This window comes from Aethalodelphis obliquidens, unplaced genomic scaffold (assembly GCF_003676395.1).
Source record: "Aethalodelphis obliquidens isolate GAN/ISIS:26980383/991018 unplaced genomic scaffold, ASM367639v1 scaffold6, whole genome shotgun sequence".
NCBI lineage: Eukaryota > Metazoa > Chordata > Mammalia > Artiodactyla > Delphinidae > Aethalodelphis > Aethalodelphis obliquidens.
In genome coordinates, this window is record NW_020837950.1 from 43,554,477 (window position 1) to 43,576,867 (window position 22,391).

The 22,391-nt window shown below is 38.9% G+C and overlaps 1 protein-coding gene and 1 non-coding gene across 2 annotated transcripts in view; one reads left to right on the forward strand and one right to left on the reverse strand.

Annotated features, from left to right (window-relative positions):
- Positions 1-22,391, reverse strand: part of DKK2 (dickkopf Wnt signaling pathway inhibitor 2) — a 106,542-nt gene that overhangs the window by 37,362 nt on the left and 46,789 nt on the right. The gene's annotated exons all lie outside the window — the stretch shown is intronic.
- On the forward strand, positions 16,880-16,993 carry LOC113619310 (U5 spliceosomal RNA). Its single transcript, XR_003432343.1, has one exon. It is a non-coding gene; the product is annotated as a U5 spliceosomal RNA (small nuclear RNA).

A 22,391-nucleotide genomic window follows, 5' to 3' on the forward strand; every position in this document is an offset into this window, starting at 1 on the left:
ATTTTTGTTTTTATTTCCATTGCGCTAGGAGGTGGGTCAAAAAGGATCTTGCTGTGATTGATGTCATAGAGTGTTTCTGCCTATGTTTTCCTCTAAGAGTTTTATAGTACCTGGCCTTACATTTAGGTCTTTAATCCATTTTGAGTTTATTTTTGTGTATGGTGTTAGGGAGTGTACTAATTTCATTCTTTTACATGTAGCTGTCCAGTTTTCCCAGCACCACTTATTGAAGAGGCTGTCTTTACTCCATTGTATATTCTTGCTTCCTTTATCAGAAATAAGGTAACCCTATGTGCATGGGTTTGTCTCTGGGCTTTCTATCCTGTTCCATTGATCTATATTTCTATTTTTGTGCCAGTACCATACTGTCTTGATTACTGTAGCTTTGTAGTATAGTCTGAAGTCAGGAAGCCTGATTCCTCCAGCTCCGATTTTCCTTCTCAAGATTGCTTTGGCTATTCAGGGTCTTTTGTGTTTCCATACAAATTGTGAAATTTTTGTTCTAGTTCTGTGAAAAATGCCATTGGTAGTTTGATAGAGCTTGCATTGAATCTGTAGATTGCTTTTGCTAGTATAGTCATTTTCACAATGTTGATTCTTCTAATCCAAAAACATGGTATACCTCTCCATCTGTTTGTATCATCTTTAATTTCTTTCATCAATGTCTTATAGTTTTCTGCATACAGGTCTTTTGTCTCCTTAGGTAGGTTTATTCCTAGGTATTTTATTCTTTTTGTTGCAGTGGTAAATGGGAGTCTTTCCTTAATTTCTCTTTCAGATTTTTCATCATTGGTGTATAGGAATGCAAGAGATTTCTGTGCATTAATTTTGTATCCTGCTACTTTACCAAATTCATTGATTAGCTCTAGTAGTTTTCTGGTAGCATCTTTAGGATTCTCTATGTACAGTATCATGTCACCTGCAAACAGTGACACTTTTACTTCTTTTCTGATTTGGATTCCTTTTATTTCTTTTTCTTCTTTGATTGCTGGGGATAAAACTTCTAAAACTATTTTGAATAATAGTGGTGAGAGTGGGCACCCTTGTCTTGTTCCTGATCTTAGTGGAAATGGTTTCAGTTTTTCACCATTGAGAATGATGTTTGCTGTGGGTTTGTCATATATGGCCTTTATTATGTTGAGTAAGTTCCCTCTATGCCTACTTTCTGGACGGTTTTTTATCATAAACTGGTATTGAATTTTTTAAAAGCTTTTTTTCATCTATTAAGATGATCATATGGCTTTTCTCCTTCAATTTGTTAATATGGTTCATCACATTGATTGATTTTCGTGTATTGGAGAATCCTTGCATTCCTGAGATAAACCCCACTTGATCATGGTGTATGATCCTTTTAATGTGCTGTTGGATTCTGTTTGCTAGTATTTTGTTGAGGATTTTTGCATCTATGTTCATCAGTGATATTGGCCTGTAGTTTTCTTTCTTTGTGACATCTTTGTTTGATTTTGGTATCAGGGGAATGGTGGCCTCATAGAATTAGTTTGGGAGAGTTCCTCCCTCTGCTATGTTTTGGAAGGGTTAGAAGGACAGGTGCTAGTTATTCTCTAAATGTTTCATAGACTTCACCTGTGAAGCCATCTGGTTCTGGGCTTTTGTTTGTTGGAAGATTTTTAATCACAGTTTCAATTTCAGTGCTTGTGATTGGTCTGTTTATATTTTCTGTTTCTTCCTCATTCTGTCTCAGAAAGTAGTGCTTTTCTAAGAATTTGTCCATTTCTTCCTGGTTGTTGTCCATTTTATTGGCATATATTTGCTTTTTGTAATCTCTCCTTTGTATTTCTGCAGTGTCACTTTTTACTTCTCCTTTTTCATTTCTAATTGTATTGATCTGAGTCTTCTCCATTTTTTTCTTGATCAGTCTGGCTAATGGTTTATTAATTTTCTTTATCTTCTCAAAGAAACAGCTTTTATTTTATTTCATTGCTTTTTCATTTATTTCTGACCTGATCTTTAGGATTTCTTTCCTTCTACCAACTTTGGGGTTTTTTGTTCTTCTTTCTCTAATTGCTTTAGGTGCAAGGTTATGTTGTTTATTTGAGATGTTTCTTGTTTCTTGGGGTAGGCTTGTATTGCTATAAACTTCCTTCTTAGAACTGCTTTTGCTGCATCCCATAGGTTTTGGGTCATCGTGTTTTCACTGTCATTTGTCTCTAGGTATTTTTTGATTTCCTCTGTGATTTCTTCAGTGATCTCTTGGTTATTTAGTAGTGTATTGTTTAGCCTCCATGCGTTTGTATGTTTTACAATTTTTTTCCTGTAATTGATATCTAGTCTCATAGCATTGTGGTCAGAAAAGATATCTGATACGACTTCACTTTTCTTAAATTTACCAAGGCTTGATTTGTGACCCAAGATACGATCTATCCTGGAGAATGTTAGATAGAGCCAGATATATATATAGATAGATAGATAGATAGATATAGATATAGATATATAGATAGATAGATATAGATATAGATATATAGATATAGATATATAGATATATGTATCTATATCTATAAATATATATATTACATCTCTCTCCTATTGGTTCTGTTTCTTTGGAAAACCCTAACTATTCATTTTCACTCAACCTAACTTGATTTCAAATAGAATAAAAGTTAAAGAAGAAATCTTACTCCTTCCACATTTTTCTTATATTCATGTACTTTATGTCTTATAAACTTCATTTCTTGACATTTAAATACCACTTAAGAAGCAGTTTTGAAGACATAAAATAGAAATATACCTTTATCTTGTTTAGCTAATATCCAGATAATTAGTATTTGTTTCTTGGCATAGGTAATATCAGCCATTGTGTTAAAGCTACAGCAGCATATCTTTTTGTGAGCCTAATGAGTTATTTCTAAAAGTCTGGCAGGAAGAGGTTTCCCAAGAATGTCAAAGCCAAGAGTTATACAGGTATTCCCAATTAGAAAGGAAGAAAAACTGTTTGGAGCATCCCACCAAAAATATGATTTAATCTATTAACCTACTTGACTTGCTTTTAATTGTTTATATAATTCTTTCAGTTTTCTTCCAAAATATATTAATACCACTGAGAAGTTCTTGGTTATATTTGAAGTCCAGTGAAAAATCCAGTGATACCCATAGTAATTTAAGATATAAAAATAATTTAGGAAAATGTAAAGGATTTTTCATACATAATTTCAAATGAAGTTGGTTTAGATGTTTGTAGTAAGTCATGGATAATTTATATTCTAAGATGATTAAAATTATGACTTAACGACCAAGTAGTAATTTAACAAACACAATAATTCACCAAAAAACAGTAGCCAACATAATGTCTCGAGTAAAAGTTGGCTTTTATGACATAACAACAGACTCTGAGTTTAAAGAAAATCATGCAATTCATTCATTTTTTTCATATGCCTTTCACACAATGGAACTTAGGTCAGTATATGCATTATAGGCCAAAATTTATGTAGCATTACTCTCAACTCCAGTCACAAAAGCTGCAACTGAATACCAACCTAATCAATTTCCTGGGGGTTTTCTCACTAGTAGCCAACTCTCCATCTCTTCTAAATTCTCAACCATTTTAATTTTCCCAAGAATGTATGTGTGTTTTTTATTTAAACCTCATCTGTTAGGAAGTAAACTAAATGTCTTGACCATTGTTCGCAAATAGTCGTGTTTGAAAGAGCATATTTTAAGCCTCTGCGGTTCTTTCTTTCTTTAAACAATATGCATCTTAATGAAGAGCCTGGAAGTCATAATTCTCTGGAGGCTGTCTCAGAAGTACCCAGCTTTTCAGCTGCAGGTTTCTGGTTAATAATAGATTACAAGTAGAAGAAAGGTCACAATAAGGCCCTGTCTTCAAAGAATTATCTTCATGATTATAGTCCATTTGTATAATAGAGAAGTGCACAATTTTTTTTTCAATTTAAAGGAGGGACTGCTTTATATAAAGCTTTACAATAACTGATAGGCACAAGAAATGAGGACAGTGAAGTTCCTTAGTGGATTCACTCACTCATTCATTCATTCACATAATAAATATTGAGCACTTATCATAGGTCAGGGATTGTGGGAGGTTCTGGCTTCCCAATAGTGGAAGTAAACAAACACAGTGTTTGCCCTTATGGAGCCTGCAGCTTGGTAGAGTAGATAGTAATAAATATGATAAGCTTAGATAAGTAAATGTGGCCCAGTGCTACAGAAGCACACAGCAAAGGAACCTCATCCAGATGAAGGGTCAGAGAAAGTTCTTCTGAGGAGCTGAAGGGCTGAAGGGTGCCTGTGAGTTAACAAATGGAAGGGAGAGCCATGCTGAGGAAAAGTTTTAGAAAATGGAAAGGGTTTGTGTAAAATCCCTGTGGCAGGAGACTGCATGGTGAAAAAGAAGGCCGAAGTGTCCAGAGGGATGAGAATAAGATGCAGTGGAGTGAGATGAGGCTTGCTAAGCCATGATGCAGATATTGGTCTCTATTGTAAAAGTACTAGGAAGTTACATAAGGATTTTAAAGAGAAGGACGCATCCATCTTAGGGTACAGATCTTTCTTCTCTGCTGGGGATTTTGTTAATTACCTTGAACACAACAGATAGCACTTAATAGAGCTGATAAATGCATGTTAAGAAAGGAAGAAGAGAGGAAGAAAGGGATGGAGGGAGGAAAGAAGGGAAGAAAGGAAACCTCAGAGAGTGAGATGTAGCAGAGGTCCAAGATTTGGAGGTAACTAAGTCAAATAGAGCCCCCATCCACTGTGGGGCTCCTCAACTTTTTACAGAGCTTGTCTCATTTTGGTTGTTATTGTCATTTTTATAGATGGGGATAATAAAGCTAGGATAGTTTAGCAACTTGCTTAAAGTGATTCAACCATAGCAGCCCTCTCTCTAGCATATTAGTGTGTGTGTGTGTGTGTGTGTGTGCGCACGCACATACACAGAAATCTTTTTTTTTCTCTCCACTAAGGAGGTCTTGATTGTGATTAAGATTTAAAGTAAGAGTCTAAATAGTGGGACCTTGCTTCATATTCTTAAATTTATTGCAAATATTATATTTACCTTTTTTTTTTTTTTTTTTTGCGGTACGTGGGCCTCTCACTGTTGTGGCCTCTCCCATCGCGGAGCACAGGCTCCAGACACGCAGGCTCAGCGGCCATGGCTCACGGGCCCAGCCGCTCCGCGGCATGTGGGATCTTCCCGGACCGGGGCACGAACCTGTGTCCCCTGCATCGGCAGGCGGCCCCCCAACTACTGCGCCACCAGGGAAGCCCCTATATTTACCTTTAATTAAAGTTGTTGTGAAACACAGTGTGCCCACCAGATAGCAGAACTACATAATGCATAAAATGCTCTGCATGATGAGGTCACTGAGTCTTCATTTTCCATATGGCTTTCTGGGCAGTTTGGCTTTGAATGTGTTGGCAAGATTCCCAAACCCTTGTCACACATGGGATTTACAGAAAATTGAAGAGCTGGCTCTGGTTGTAGTTCCTTCAGGTTAAGAGAAAAGGAGTTAATATTATTGACTCCCCCACTGAAGAGAAGATAAAAAGACACTCCCTCAAGATATATGGTCATATTCTTTCCCTCCCTTTCCCATGTTGCCAATTTGGATTTCACAGAAGCATGACTGGTCAACTTAGAGACACTCCCAGAGTAAAACAAAAGTACTCAAGAAGAAATCTCAGCATTTGACCTAAAACAAATCCCAACTCCTTTCTGGAATTAAGTTGAGTGCTAGGTTCCTGGAGGATGAGGCTGATTTATGCTTTTTTTTTTTATTATTCTTTTTTTTTCAGGAGTCAATTACTGCAAAGAAGCAGTTTCATGATCTTTGCTGAGAACCGACGCCTGGCTTTCCTTCCTCTGCCTTTGCTCAAACTTTTAGGCTCCGGTTTGGGACCCCTCTTCCCTCTCGTCTCACACAGCCTGGAGCCATCCCACGTGCTCGCACTTCTTCTCCAGGACTATTTACCTGAGCTCCATCTCTCCTGGGACCTATTCTCTCAGTAGTGCTAAGGCCCCCCTTTCCTCATATATCTGTTCCCACGTGTCCCAGCCCTCCCCTCAGAAATTCAGTGCCATGCTGACTCCAGAATTACACACCAAAAAAACTTTACTCTGAAAATCAATTACATAACTTGGACCAATTGTAGTGTTTAAATGATGGGGTGGGGAGGGGAAAGGATAGTTTAAAAAAAGAAAGGAGGGTATGTTTTCCCTTCTGACACAATTTCAACCTGTTTCTTTTTGCCCCCTGGCAATAGAAACTTTACAAGTTTTTGATATGGGCTTCCCTGGTGGTGCAGTGGTTAAGAATCCGCCTGCCAGTGCAGGGGACACGGGTTCGAGCCCTGGTCCAGGGAGATCCCACATGCTGTGGAACAACTAAGCCCGTGCGCCACAACTACTGAGCCTGCGCTCTAGAGCCCGCGACTCACAACTACTGAGCCCATGCACCAGAACTACTGAAGCCTGTGCGCCTAGAGCCCGTGCTCCACAACAAGAGAAGCCACCGCAATGAGAAGCCCGCGCACCGCAAGGAGGAGTAGCCCCACTCGCCGCAACTAGAGAAAGCCTGCGGGCAGCAACGAAGACCCAAGGCAGCCAAAAAAAAAGAAAAAGTTTTTGATACAGTTTGTTTGCTTTAGGTGTGAGAAATATTTTACTGCCTTCTGAAGTAAGGGGAAATGAAGCAACCTGGAATTTACTGGTGGTAGCAAAGGAAAGGAGCTGACAAGAGGAAGACAGGGAGTCCTCGAGAGCACAGAAGCATCCCCAGGAGTGTAAACTGGTCAGAAATCTCCTTCACTCCATAATTCCAACCTTCCTTTCAAATCTACCATGTGGGGCCCCCCCCCCCCCCCCCCCCAGGGGCATAAGACCTGGAGAACTTCCTATTTCTACTACGGAGCTGGATGTGAAATAAAGGAGGGAGATGCATACCATACAGTTTCAGGGATACTGAGTTGGATAGGACTTTATGAAAATCCCACCACTATCATTATTTTCCTTAGAACATGTGTTTTTGAGTTTGGGTCAAACTTTAGTGTGCTTGAGCCAGGTGGCTTGGGTTTGAATCCCAGTTTTATCACTTTTGAGCTGCATGACCTTCAAAGTTTATGTAACCTCAGTTTTCACATTTATGAAATAGGGATAATGTTGCTATCTACTTCACAGAAAACATTTTCTGGCACTATATGAGACTGTTAAATTAAGACTATAAATAAATATTTTGGAAGCTTTCTGAATATGTGTATAACTGCAAGCATGCAATTGTAGTCCACTCAGAAAAGAGGGACGGTTATCTATGCTAGGACTGTGGCAAAACAGGCAATGCTGATCATCGGAAAAGTCTTTAAACCATACAGTGCAGTTCCAGGATTGCAGGCCAACTCTGAATACCCATGTGGCTACCTCGTGCCTAAAGAGGGAGAAACTGGTGGCCAAGATTTACATTTGACAATGTCTCTTAGGAAGTCTTGCTATAAAATGCAATTGACCACTTCTTTGAGAAGAATCAGAAAGGTAAATATTCCAAAATGTTAACACAACTATTTGGAAACGGAAAAAAGGAATCAAGTAAGTGTTGTTGTTACGTTTCAAACTTTTAAAATACCCAATTAGGTTTTGTTTTGCTTTGCTTTGCTTTACAGAAGTAAACATTTGTTTGGGTGGCCATCTTAGAATCTGTTCTAGCACTGACTTTTGTCACAGCGTGCAAACATTTTCTTGCTTTGTATTTTCTCTGGGTAAACATACAGAGAATGTGATTTTCCATATGTACTCTGTCATTTGCATTGCTTTGGGGGCTTTGATTAGTCTGAGATACACAAGATCCCTAAGTCAGGATAAACCCAGCCACTAACTTTCTAAGTGATATTGAGCTATTCCCTCTAGACATGCAATTTCTTTGTATTACAGATTTACCTCTCCTTAAAAAAAAAAAAAATTTAAAAAAAATACCATGATATGTTCCTCCTTATGTTTTTTATATTATTAAAGCAATAGTGGTTGCAAATTCAATTTAACATATTTCAGAAATAATTCTTAAAACAACCTATACCTATACTCTGATTAGTGCTGGAAGAAGAAAGAACCAGAAGATTAATGGCGCACTCATGAGACAGGGCAGAGGAAACTCCTGCCCTCCAGAACATCAAAACCAAAGACATGTACACAACTACCTATAATGTAGGCCAGACCACATAAATGTTAAGCAGTGCTTTAAAGTCTTCTGAAAAATAATGCCCTAACTAAACGAAATCACCCTGAACTCAGAGTATGAATGATGCTGTTATTACTTATTTCTACTGTCTTCCATCTATTTTATGGTGTTCTTTGATCCATTCTTTGCATTCTTCTTGTCTGAAAGTAATATTCTTGATATGTTTAATAAGGAGACCCCCTCCTTTGTTCCTAGATGCTTTGGCTGCTGACCAACAAAAGCCATCGAAAGACTTAATCCTCTGAGCCTGGCACCACATCAGTCTGGAAATAGTTTACATGCAGAGTCCTTTGGAGTAAATACTCATTAGAGGTTCCGTTGGCTTATTTGGTCACCCACATTTTGCAGTGGGTGGCCCAGTTGGTATCCTCATTATTTTATTTTCCACCCCTGAAAATAATCCAGATGTAGCAACCTGACACTACTCCCTTTGGTATTCTAAGTCCATTGTAATGGAGCGTCCATTCCTTTGTGATGCTAGTTAATAGGTTCAGAGAAGTAAGGGTCTCAGACTGGTCGCGCCCTAATAAATCTTTTGCTTATACACCTTTTTTCAGCGCAACACCTGAAATGCAATCTGAGTACTTCAAGAGTAATTCGCTAGTCATCTCGAACACGTGAGGATTTAGAGAACTGTCATCTCCCTTCCTCCCTCCCTCCTTCCCTTCCTCCCTCTCTCTCACTCTTTCTCTTCCCCCCCCACCCCACCTCTCCACCCCATCTTTACATAAATGAACAAACCAGTTCCCAAGGTTTGAACTTTATCAAGGTTATTCACAAATTACAAAGTAGGACTCTTGCTTTTTCGCTTACTAGGTACATCTTTACTGCTTAGAGCTTCTTGGTTAGTACTTGGATCAGGGAAATGGAGTCTCTATACTGTCATCGTTCTGGGTTTAGCAGTGAAAGTTCTCAAGAAAGAACAATCAGCTAATGTTTCTTGACTACGTATTAAGTGCAGAGCAAAGTAACATTAAAATACAAGGTGGTTGTTAAACATGCCTTCCTCTTGCCGAGCTTGTACTCTTGTAATAAGGCCAATATAAGTAAGTTGGTACTTTCTTTCTCATGATTGTTATGATAAGCATATGCAAAATGCTTAGAATAATATCTACCAGATGGGGTATTTATTACTGTATGGATTAAAATAATAACATATACAAAGTTCTTAGAACAGTTGCTGGCTTTTTCTTATAGGTACCAACATCTCAGAAGCTATTGCATTCTTTTTATATGAATCAGCATCAGTTTTCAACAGGAAAACATTCAAAGTTTTTACTTTGAAAATTTATAAAACTCTTAAGATTTTTTTGTTAGTTTCTCCTTGGACGATAGGAAATGGAAAGGAGGTGTGATGTTGAAGGATGAGGGAGTGTGAGCATCTAATAGATGTCGGGCATTATACTGAAGGTTTGCATCCATTATCTCATTTAATACTCAAAATGACCATACAAGGTGCATATTGTTCTGTCTGTTATACAAAAAGACTAAAACTTGGGCCAAAAAAAGCTAAATAAAGAGCCAGGATTTGAAGGCAAGTTCATCTGGCTCAAAAACTCACATTTTTCCCATTCCTTGAGTTCTGATTAGACTACTTAATATCATTTTTTCAAAGACAGGAAGAGTGTAGGAAGCATCCTGTCATCTTGTGTAAAGTCATACAGTATCCTGGATGTTAACTGCTGCTAAGATTTAATAACTCTGGAAAAAAACAACCAGCAAGGTATCCTCCTGTGTACCATAAATAGGCCACTCCATGGTAAATTACATACTTGTGACTTATCCTAGAAGGAGCCCCATATCACTGTTGGACACTGCTGCTGACCAAAACCGTGAGGACTTGCACGTGTTCAGGATCTGCTCTGCTAAGTGTGTAACACACTCAGCAGATGCCATGTTGTTCAAAGACTTACTACCGACTTAAACTTGCTGCACTCGTGCACAGATGCAGTTTCTGTCTTTTCTCATACATCACAGTATCCAGGTGTTTGTTTCTTTGTTAAACCTAGACATTTAACCACATAAGACTTTTATAAATGGTCAAATAGATTCATAAGGGGACAATACATGAAACTAGTCACTTTACCACCACAAGTCTAAAATTACTCATCCACAAACCTACACATAAAATTTCATTTTGGTAGTTGTATTACAGTTTCTGCTACACCAATCTATATTACAGAAAGCTTCTCCCATATAGAATGCAGTAAGAGTTCTGGAATAAAATTTAAATTTTAACAACATAATTGCTATATAGCTATACATGTTTATTTTGTTTCACTATCAATGTGATTTGAAACTCAACACATTCTGAGGCACTAGCAGTATTAATTTCAATTTAGACCATATGGTTGTATATCTGTAATATCTATACATCTACATATTTGCATATATAGGTATATACTTATAGATATATTTATGTTTATATGTATACACACATATATATAATCATGTTGTCAAAAATTAAGTTTAAATATTTAGTTTAAACTTCTTAACTTTTCAGCATGTTATATACTGACTATATTATATCTGCTTAAACATAAAGTGAAGCCAGTAGAACACATGTAATTTGACTTTTATTCGGCGTTGCACTAGATATATCATCCCAGAAGTATAACGAGTAATAATTCTGTGAGTGGTGTTTTCTTTGACACAAGTAATATGACTTTTCTATTCTGAATGGTTCACTATGATTAAACAGAATAACTACATAATAAGTTCTTTATAAACAAGTTCATAGAACATTCATTTATTCATCAACAAACGTAAAAACAGACTCTATGTGTACAGGCAAATAAATGTACTGTGGTATTGTTGCTATTTTCAATAATGCTACTGATAGTAAATAGGTGCTGTGTGCCAGGTACCACAGTAGGCACTCGGGGAATGCAAAGATATATGAAGGGCAGTCTAAGCCATCATGAAGTTTATTATCTAATAATGTTAAATTTGCACTATACCAATTTTTTAAAAAATTCACATACCTGGTCTCCTTTTATCCTTAACAAAAACAACATGACATAAACATTATTATTGTTAAGTGACACGAGCAAGGATTCAATACAGGTCAGGACTCCAACTCCTGAACATGCTGCCCGATTGAAAAAAGCAACAGGTGAAAATGATCTGCTCATAATTTTGCTGATGCAAAATATATTGGAATGTATATTGTAATAATGGCTGGAATCAGAGTAAAGCAAAATTGTGCCCTGTGGATTCATAAAGGTATGGTCTGAATTCACTTTTTTAAGTAAATTGAAATACCAGTCAAATTATTGTGATTTCATGTTGACACATTAGTTAAGTATTTCTAGCCTTTCATTGGAAAAATAAAATTTTTTAAATAAAACATTACACTTTATTCATTATTCAGTCTAAAATCTTAAAAGGTATTACACAAATGGAAACAGTCTTCCATCCTCTTTAAAGCCTGAATCTTTGTTTGAATTCTTCTAGAAGCTGTTGTGAGTACAGGGTCAGGGTACAAATAGACATCTCTCCACTAGCATTCAAAATGCATTGCCATGCATTTTGTTCCCTTTGTATTTGAATCACCTACTTTTTAAACTATGTCAAACGGGTCTTTGTATCATTTCTGAAACAGAGGAGTCATGTTTTCTCCCCACGCTGAGCCTTTCTTAGGGCCATCATTCCATTACCCTTTGCCTCCTCCATGGTCTTTGACTACTTGAAATCCTGTCTTCCTTTAAGGTTGGCTGCAAAGCCCAGCTTTACGATGTCGCCTACCCATGCTTTTCCATGATTATTCCCAAGGGAAGGGACTGTGCCTCTTCACTGAACTCTTGTCATTTTTTACTTTCATGTATCATTCATTCTCTTTATATGACACTTGTTTATGTATATTCTTATCTCCTCAGCTAAATTATAAATTCTTGGAAATCAAAACCTATGAAGTTTTTTTCTTCGGGATTATAGCAGCAACTAGCACAATGGTGGTATATGCAATAAATATTGGGCAAATCAATAAAATAGTGTCAATGAATCAAAACATATCACTCTAATGACACATTTTGTAATTCTGTTTTCACAGTCAACACAACTAATATTTGAAGGTTTGAAGTATTTCAGTGTATGACAATGATAAAACCTTATAAAATGGCATTCATTCTAATCCGTGATTATTTAATCTATTTACTTGTCTTCTTCCTCCGTCACTAGGATAAAACCTCTATGAAAGCAAAGACCTGTCTATTTTGTGTAACATATTATTCCCAGTTATTTATTAACTATTCACAGGAGGAAGGAGAGAGGGAAGGAGGGAGGAAAGAAGGAATGTATAGGATCTATTTGCATAAATTACTGCTCTCAGCACCACTTTTGCTAACTACAAAGTCACCTGTGCCTCATTGCCAAGTTCCTGGTGCTCCTAATACACCAGAACAGAAATAAATCCAGATGAACTGAGGCTGCTGAGTACCTTGTACAACAAAGAGAGGACTGGAATGTTTTACCTGTCTCCATCTCTCTTTTGCTTATTAATTAACATGATGATTATGAAAGTACAAAAATGGGCTAGCAAAATGCTGATTTAGGTGTTTTATAAATATATAGGAGAATATAAATTTGTGCCTTCCATATACACAGTCATCAAACTTCATAGCATGAAGGTGCCCAAACTTCTGTTTACAGAAAGAAAAACAGCTACAGTGAAGATACTGTTGATAACGTAAAGCAGTGGCCAAAAAGAGTAAGAGGACGGGAGGGAGGGGGGAAGGAAGGAAGAAAACAGCATTATTTCAGGGTTACTTAAAAAATTTGATGGAGAAAGGATACTCTTTTCAACAAATGGTGCAAAAGCAATTGGTTATCCATAAGGGAAATAATAATCATCTTGACCTAAATTGTATACCTTATACAAAAATTCACTCAAAATAAATCATGGGTTTAAGTGTAAATGTAAAACTATAAAATTTTTAGAAAAAAAAAAGGAGGAGAAAACTGTGGGATCTAGGACTAAGCAAAGAGTTCTTAGACCCGACACACAAAAAATATTATCCACAAAAAAGAAAAAATGATAAATCAGACTTCATCAAAATTTAAAACTTTTGCTCTATGAAAGATGCTGTTAGAAGGATTAAAAGACAGTGACAGAGTAGTAGAAAATGTTTGCAAACTACATCTCTGACAAAGGTCTAGTATGTAGAATATGCAAAGAGCTCTCAAAAGTCAACAGTAAAAAAGCAAACAATACATCTAGAAAGTAGGCAAAAGACACGCAGGGATATTTCACCTAAGAAGGTATATAAATTGGCAAAATGCATCTGAAAAGATGTTCAACGTCATTGGTTATTAGGGAAATGCAGATTAAAACCACAATGAGATAGCAATACACACCTATCAGAATGATTAACATTTTTAAAAATATTAGTGACAACACCAAATTTTGGTGAGGATGCAGAGAAACTGGATCACTCACACTAGTGATGGGAATTAAAATGCATAGTAGTCTGGAGAACAGTTTGGCATTTTCTCGAAAAACAAAAATGTAACTATCACACAAACCAACAATTGCACTCCTGGACTTTCATCCCAGAGAAATTAAGACTTCTGTTCATACAAAATCCTATGCACAGATGCTTATATATTCTTTTTTTTTAAATTGCAGTAAAATATACATAACATAAAATTTACCATTTTTAAGTGTACAATTCACTAGCATTAAGAACATTCACAATATTGTGCAACCGTCGCCGCTATCCATTTCCAGAACTTCTTCATTATTCCAAACAGAAACTTCATGCTCATTAAATAGCTCCCCATTTCTCTCTTTCCTTCAGCCTCTCATAACCTCTATGCTACTTTCTGTCTCTGTGAATTTGCCTATTCTTGGTAATTCATATAAGTGAAATCATACAATGTGTCCTTTTGTGTCTGACTTATTTCACTTAGCATAATGCTTTCAAGGTACATCCATGTGGTAGCATATACAGAATTTCATTCCTTTTTAAGACCGAATAATATCCCATGCTTATATATATATACCACATTTTGTTTATCCATTTATCTGTTGATGTGCATTTGAGTTGTTTCTGCCTTTTGGTTATTGTGAATAATGCTGCTATGAACGTTAGTATGCAAGCTTCTGTAGCAGCTTTATTCTCAATAGACAAAAATTGAAAACAAACCCAAATGTCTTTCAACAGGTGAATAGTTGAACAAACTGGCGTATGCATACAATGGAATACTACTCAGCAATAAAATGGATGAACTGTTGATACACATAACAGCTTGAATGAAGTTTCAGAAAATTACACTGAGTGAGAAAAGCCAATCTCCAAAGATTATACACTGTATGACTCCATTTATGGAACATTCTTGAAATGACAGAATTAGGGCAAGAGAGAAGTAGACGTGACTATAAAAGGGAACATGGTAGGTCCCTGTGGAATGGAAATGTTCTATACCTTAACCTATATCAATGTCATTATCCTGGTTGTGATATTGTACTATAGTTTTGCAAGCTGTTACCACTGGGAGAAACTGGGCAAAGAGTACAGCAAATCTATGTTATTTATTACGACTGTTTGTGAATCTATAATTATCACAAAACATTTAAGTAAAGGAAGAAAGGGAGGGAGGGGGAGAGGAAGGAAAGAAGGAATTGAGGAAGGTGGGAGGGAATGAGGAAGGAAAGGAATCTCACTCAGATATTCAAATATACAATACAAAATCCACCTGAGTCTTTGATCAGGACTCAGTTTAGATCCCAGCTGATGCTGGATCAGAAAGCAGCCAAGATGGTAGAGCAGAAAGACCCTGTGCTCACCTCCTCTCACGAGTGCGTCAAAATCACAGCTATCTGCAGAATAACCATTGATGATAAAGACTGGAACCTACCAGAAAAGATCTTCTACAACTAGAGACATAAAGAAGGGACCAGAACGAAGCGGGTTCTGGCTCCAGAAGATCTGGCACCAGGGGGTCTGGCACCAGGAAGATGAGCCCCCAGAGCATTTGGCATTGAAGGCCAACAGGTCTCAACTGCAGGAGCCCCACAGGACTGGGGGAAATAGAGACTTCACTCTTAAAGGGTACACACAAAATCTCATGCACACCAGGACACAGGGAGAAATCAGTAATTTGATAGGAGCCTGCACCAGACTTACCTGCTGGTCTTAGAGAGTCTCCTGGAGAGGTGTGTGTGGCAGGGCTGCAGCTCACCTGTGGGACATAGACACTGGTGGGAGACATACTGGGGAACATTCAAATGCGAGAACACTCCTGGCAGCTGACATATTGGCTCGTTAGTGCAAAGACCTGACCTCACTGAACAGCCTGTAGAGTCCAGTGCTGGGACACCTCAGCCAAACAACTAACTGGGTGGGGACATGGTCCCTCCCATCAGCAGACTGGCTGCCTAAAGATTGAAGAGCCCACAGCTGCCTCCAGACATGCCCCTAGACATGGCCCAGCCCACCAGAGGGCTAAGACCCAGCTCCACCCATCAGTGGGCAGGCACCCTCCCGACAGGAAGCCTGCGTAAGCCTCTAGACCAGCCTCACCCACCAGGGGCAGACACCAGAAGCAAGAAAACTATGATCCTGCAACACAGGCCACAACATACCCTGGGACTAGCTGGGCCCTGGCCCACCTCACAACCTTCGGGACACCCCAGACCTCATACCCAACTGTGTCAGGAACCCCCCACCCCAACCAGCTGAAGCAAGCTCTGGGATCCCTGGGTCCTGTAGCCAGACTCCAGGAACCAGCTCTGCCTGCCAGTAGACTGGCACTAGAATCCCACGTTCTGGCTTCCCCTGCCAGTGGGTGGGCAACACCCCCGCCAGTGGGCCTTCGGGCACCCTGACTCTGCCCACTGGTGAGCGAGCACTAGCCCTAGGGCCCCCTAGGGTTCTGCAATCAGCCACCTTGTAACCAGACTCTGCGAAACAGCAGCCAACAGCATCCACACAGGACAGGCCTGGCAACCGACCAGACTAGGAGCCAACCAGGCCTGTCAGCCTGCCCACAAAGTCAGCCTAAGCCACAGAAGGACCCACACATCTTCGGGGAAAGCCCTAGAACCTGGGTGACCAGAGGGGAGTGCACCTCCTACAGAGGGCCACTTCGCCAAGGTTGAGAAATGTAACCGACCTGCCACACACATAAAACTACCAACAGCAACTTAGACAAAATGAGGTGGCAGAGGAATATGTTCCAGATGAAGGAACAAAATAAAACCCCAGAACAGCTAAGTGAAGTGGAGGGAGGCAGTCTACCCAAGAAAGAGTTCAGAATAAGCATCGTAAAGATGGTCAAAGAACTTGGGAAGAGAACGAATGTACAGAGCCAGAAGTTAGAATTTTTTAACAAAGAAAATATAAAGAACAATCAGAGAGGACAAATACAATCATTGAAATGAAAAATACACTGAAAGGAATCAATAGATCCCAGTTAGCCAAGCTTCCTCCACATTGCCCCCTAATGGTAGCTCAGAGTCACTGTGTGAATGTTAAGATATTTCCAGAATAGAAAGGGTGATTTCAATATCAAGAGTGTACTGCACACAGTACAATTATAAAATGGCGCAATTTAAAATTTCCTTCAACCCATATTTATTTGCAGAAGTCCCTGAAAACTTTTGACAGGCATTATATCTTGACACTATGTAGTAGTGCAGCAGGAGTTTCTCTTACTAGAGATGTGTTATAGAAGCAGAGGGCATTCTCTGCTTCCTCTTGATACTGAATGAATATTTTGATTTTTACTAAAAATTTCCAGTGAGGGAAACAACTTCGAGTCTTATGTTAATTGTTTGAGGCCTTGCTTTAAGGGTGCTAATCATTTAGTTTTAATGGAAGACATTATTGTGAAGTGAAAGCAGAAGTTTGAAAAAAAATAATACAGTTGGTTCCTTTTAAGTTCCTGGCACTTTCGTTCAGTCCACAAGCAATTTCAGGCCAAGTGTAAATAGAATCTCTCTTAATGTTCTTTAAAAAGTTACAAATTTCAATGTAGATTTGCAGTCTTAGTGTGGGATAGCAGTTTACCACAGAATATTTTCCTCTGTAGACCGATAGTTCAGGGAAGTGTTCTAGACTTTCTGTTTGCACATAGCTGGAAAGACTTCTCTCCCTCTCTCACACACACACACCCCATCAATGAACCCACGTCAGAAGAGTCTACAGTCTCTCTAATTTGAAGCAGCTGGTGCATTCTAAATATGGAGAGCCCAAGCTTCTAGAATCATCAGTACCATCATTAAGAATCAGAATCCTTGATTTAAATGTTCTTTATTATTCTCTTTATAGGGGGATTTTCATCACATGGCTGTTAGCTCTTCCCCTATTGTTCCGAGACTGTCATGCATAAATGTCAACAAGAGTGTATTTCATTCATACTCTAAAATTAAATCCTTTATCCCACAATTAGCCATAATCACGACCACATATGACTATGATTTACCATAACTAAAATAGATGGCGTGGGATTTATTGTTGGCTTATGTTTGAAAAAGTGAAGGCAGATTTTTTAATTAAATAATTGCATGCTATCTATTTGGGACATAATTACTACTTATTTTGTTTTCCATATATATCTATCTAGTTAGCAAATTGTTACAATACCCCCGTTAGTAAAATCTAAGGGACTGCTCTGTTTGTGTGCGTGTGTGTTTAAAATATGCTCTGAGAGCATAATGAGAAGAATAAACTAAATTATGAAATTTTTCTTATTGATAATTTTTAAAAATTATCTTTATTGACAATTTATATGTACTGTTACTGTGTGTACCTATGTCAGTGATCTCATTTGAACAGCATAATGACTCTATAAGCCAAGAGAATATAAAATACTTCATTTCTTTTGCTTGTCCAGCACCCATATCCCTTTCCTTGGTAACGCCACCCTGATGTTTTATTTAAGAAATCAGCCTCCCTCATTTACTACAGTTTGTCAGTGGGGGTACCCTTCCTTCTCCTGCCCTCCCTTCATCAAGGAAAGGAAGGCAGGACCTCAACTAGGCCACTCAGACTCTTTCTGGGAATTTGCATCTTGAGTAAAAAAGCCAAAGGATGAAATTTTGTAAGAGGTCTTTTATTTTGGCTGAGGTGCCCTAATAAGGCCCCAAAGGTCTTGTTTTCTAGAACCCTGGAGTGCCATGGGTTCATGCTCTTCTGAGGCTCAGTTCATTCCTTCATTTGATTATTTCAGCTTTCTCATATCCTTACAATAAATTCCTTTTTAAAAAAGTATTTTGTATACGTTGCTTAAGAGTTGGTTTCTGTTGCTTATACCTGAAGAACTCTAACTGCTATGCTGTTACCCTCTTCTTGCAGACAAGGAAATTGAGGTGTAGAGAGGTATAGGAACTAGGCCACAGTCATACAGCATCTAGATAACACAGCTGAACTCTGGTCTGCCTGCTTCCAAGCTCTCTTTTAATCCCCAGGTAACACTGCCTCTGTTTTCAGTTTCAAAAGAGTTTAGATGAGAGCACGTCTAGATGGTCACATAGTCATATTAGATCAGACCAAAACTATAAAATGGATAAAGGAAGGAGCATCCCTTTCTTTGTTACATTTAATCAGATAGTCACTATTTATTATGCACCCAAAGAATTCCTTGCACTAAATAAGGAGTACAAAACCATGACCAATTCTGCAGTGATTCTGGCGGTTCTGTAATTCCCTTTTTAGTGTTTAATGTCACTCAGCTGTGCACAGTTCCAGAATTAACATGGGTTCAAGTACAGTCCCTACCTGCATTTAAAAACACATTTTTATTTCACACCCACTTAGCTAGGGAGGATACAGTGAAGTCCAAAGCAACAACTGCTAACATGTGTGTAAACATCACTTTAAAACTCCCATGAAGAATTACAGAGTAGGTCAGAGTCAAATGCAGGAGGATCAAATTATGCATAGATTGAAAATAAGAATGGGAGGCAGCACTATGATGTTTTCAACCCCAAGCTCAAGGACCTTCGTCCCTTTTGTGATTTGGGTACAGTTTACATCTCTGAGCCTCTCTTTACATCCTCATCCTTTCCCAGTGTCATTAAAGGGAAGCAAGACTGCCTAATGGTCCACGTAGCACTCCGATTAAGGATGGGGTGAGACTGCGCTGGGGTTGGCGGTGGGCTCAGCAGAACGCAGCCTGCCCAGACCAGCTTGATTTATCCCACCAAACCTCTGTCTCTGCCTTCCTGCAAGTGACCTGACAAGCCTCCGCTAGAAGCTCCTTTTCATGGAAGTTTTGTGAGCTATGGTCTTTTCTAGGTCTGTTTGAAAGTGTTACCCGTGGGGCTGCGGAAGAAACGGAGTGTGGTCTGGGAGATTGGATAATCTATCAAAAAATTTTCTGGCATCTGATAGCTACTTAACAATATTAATACTTCCTTCCATTCCGGAAACATTTTTGAGGATTACTCTTCTAGAGCACACTGTAAAAATTGTTTAGGAAACATCAAAAGCCAAGTGTCACCAAGCTAATAGTGCCCACTGAATATATGTATCCCCCCAAAGAAGCCTATTTTTTTTCTCTTTAAAAACAGTGGTGATTTAACTCACAGAAATAAAATTAGTCACAGTTTTTTGGTTTTGGCTTTTATTTTGGTTTTAGTGGAATCAGTTAAGGTTCCACCAGTCAAAACTGATGGCATATTTAAGCTGTGTATTTGAAGAGTATAAAGGGGCTATTTACAGTAGTGTGGGCAAGATTTACAGCAGGAATATCCATTAGTGGGAGCCACATACTAATTTAGAATTTTCTGTTAACCGTGTTAAAAAAGTGAAAAGAAACAGGCAAAATTAATCTTAATGATATACTTAGTTTAACCCAACCTATCCAAAATATTATTTTAATATGCAATAAATATAAAAAAAGTTTAGTAAGTTTTTTTTTTTTCCATAGTAAGTCATTGAAGGACTTCCCTGGTGGCGCAGTGGTTAAGAATCCGTCTGCAAATGCAGGGGACACAGGTTCGAGTGCTCTGTATCTTTCCAAATCCAACCCATTAATGAGGTTCCTCATTGGGGCTCACACTTTTGAAGGCTTCATAACCATTCATTCTACATCCTCAGCTTCAAACCCTGAACTCCAGTGATAGTTCATTCCCTTACTCATTTTGCCACTTGGATCCTCTAACTCCAGTTGTTTCCACGGCCAACCTTGCATGCCTCCTTTTGGTCTCTGTCCTGATGCTAAACTCTAAATTGATCCCATGCAGCCAGAGAGGTGACGGGATTTTGAATCTAAATCACTTGCTAAACCTTTCCCCAGAGTCCTGAGTTAAGCAGCAGGCTGTGAAATACCAACAATTTTCACAAGCAAATGTAACAAGATTACCTCTGCTTGAACAGACTTACCCTGTTATCATCAGTTACCTTCATGGTGCTAGTCTGCCCTAAGCCACGGAATCACCAGATCATTAGATGAAAGATTTGCATTAGAAAACAGCAGAAATGCTCAAAGGTTTGGGTCGAGTGCCAACCTGTAGTTAAGCGCCAGACTTTCCCTCTATGTATTTCTGCATTGGCAAACAATTTTCTGATTGGCACGTGGAATGCAGCTTTGCTCACCTGAGCCCAGTGTCCCTGGTGTGGTCTATAGAATCACTGGAATAACACCCCTCTCCACGGGCTGCCCCCCTCCCCACCTCCTAGCCATTAAAGATTTGCCCATGGCTTTGCTTCTGAATTCAGGCTATTACTGAAGATCTGGAACAGCAATCCTCAATCTGTACTCTGTGGCATGTTAATAGGTGTTAGTGGCGATAGTATATATTAAAATAAATTTTGAATATTCTGGCTAGAACAAAGATAAGTTTCTTTACTGCAGAAATTCTCAGAGCCTTTACTAGGCTAATGTGAACTATGAATCATTAAAAAGAGAATACAGTAGGTAGCATTTACACACATATTTGAGTAGAAAAATCTCCTCCCGACCCCCACTTAACTCTGGCCCCAGAACATGAGAATTTACCTCATAGGGTTGCTGTGAAGGTAGAATTGAGATACTGCATGGAAAGCACTTAAAACAGTGCCTGGGCTTCCCTGGTGGCGCAGTGGTTGAGAGTCCGCCTGCCGATGCAGGGGACACGGGTTCGTGCCCCGGTCCGGGAAGATCCCACATGCCGCGGAGCGGCTGGGCCCGTGAGCCATGGCCGCTGAGCCTGCGCGTCCGGAGCCTGTGCTCCGCAACGGGAGAGGCCACAGCAGTGAGAGGCCCGCGTACCGGGAAAAAAAAAAAAAAAAAAAAAAAAAAAAGTGCCTGACAGGGGAAAGCCCTTTTGGCTCCTTGCTTTCATTTTTATCACATAGCTGTTTCAATGAGACCTCACCAGGTGTTCCTGTGCCCTCTGAGAAAGAAAGAGTTGCATATGGATTGAATGGGGATCCTTCCAGGAGCTAAGGGTATCTCATATGGACACTGCACAGAACCAGTATGGATCTCTCTTTGGGTTCCTTTCAATCAGAAAACGGTTCAAGTGCAAAGAAGTTTATTCTTTTCCGTTCTTCCCAAAGCCTGGCTAAGCAGGGTTCAATTCAATAGCATGGAGTAGCAAGGGTTCAGAGCATGGCCTTCAGAATCTTAAATCTTGACTCTTCCATTGGTGAGCATGTACCCTTTGGGCAAACTGATTAAAGGAGCAATGCCCAAAAATCTGTAAAATTTTTAAGATAATGTTTCTCTCTCTGGTTGTTGTCAGTAATTCAAGAGATTGTATCTATGAAGTACTTAGCCCATGCCTGATACACGGTAAGATACGCTCAGTAAATGGAGGTTCCTAATCATTCTACTAACAGACTAATTTCTCTAATTTATTTACACGTGAAATTCTAGTTAACTCTGCCCACGTAATCATTGCCACAGTGTCTGTGAGGACCAATTTGCTTCACACCTGATCGATATTTAGTAAATATATTGGCCACTTGGATTGGTGACTGATTAGATTGCTGGATTAGGCCCATGAAGCCTCTTGGGTAACTCCGTGATGTTAGGAATTGAAGGGGAATGCCCTCTAAGCTCTCAGGGATCACTGCTCCGGGCAGGATTTCTTTGAAATCTCTGAAGCAATTCTGGTACCCCTTTATTTTTTAAAACCTATAAATAATTTCTAATATCATAAAGATTTTTAGTTCCTAGGTAAAATAAAAAGTATTCCCAAGTTCATTGCTTTGATTAGGAAGGTTGTGAATAATATCAAAGTTATTCACAATCCAGTGGTCGGAA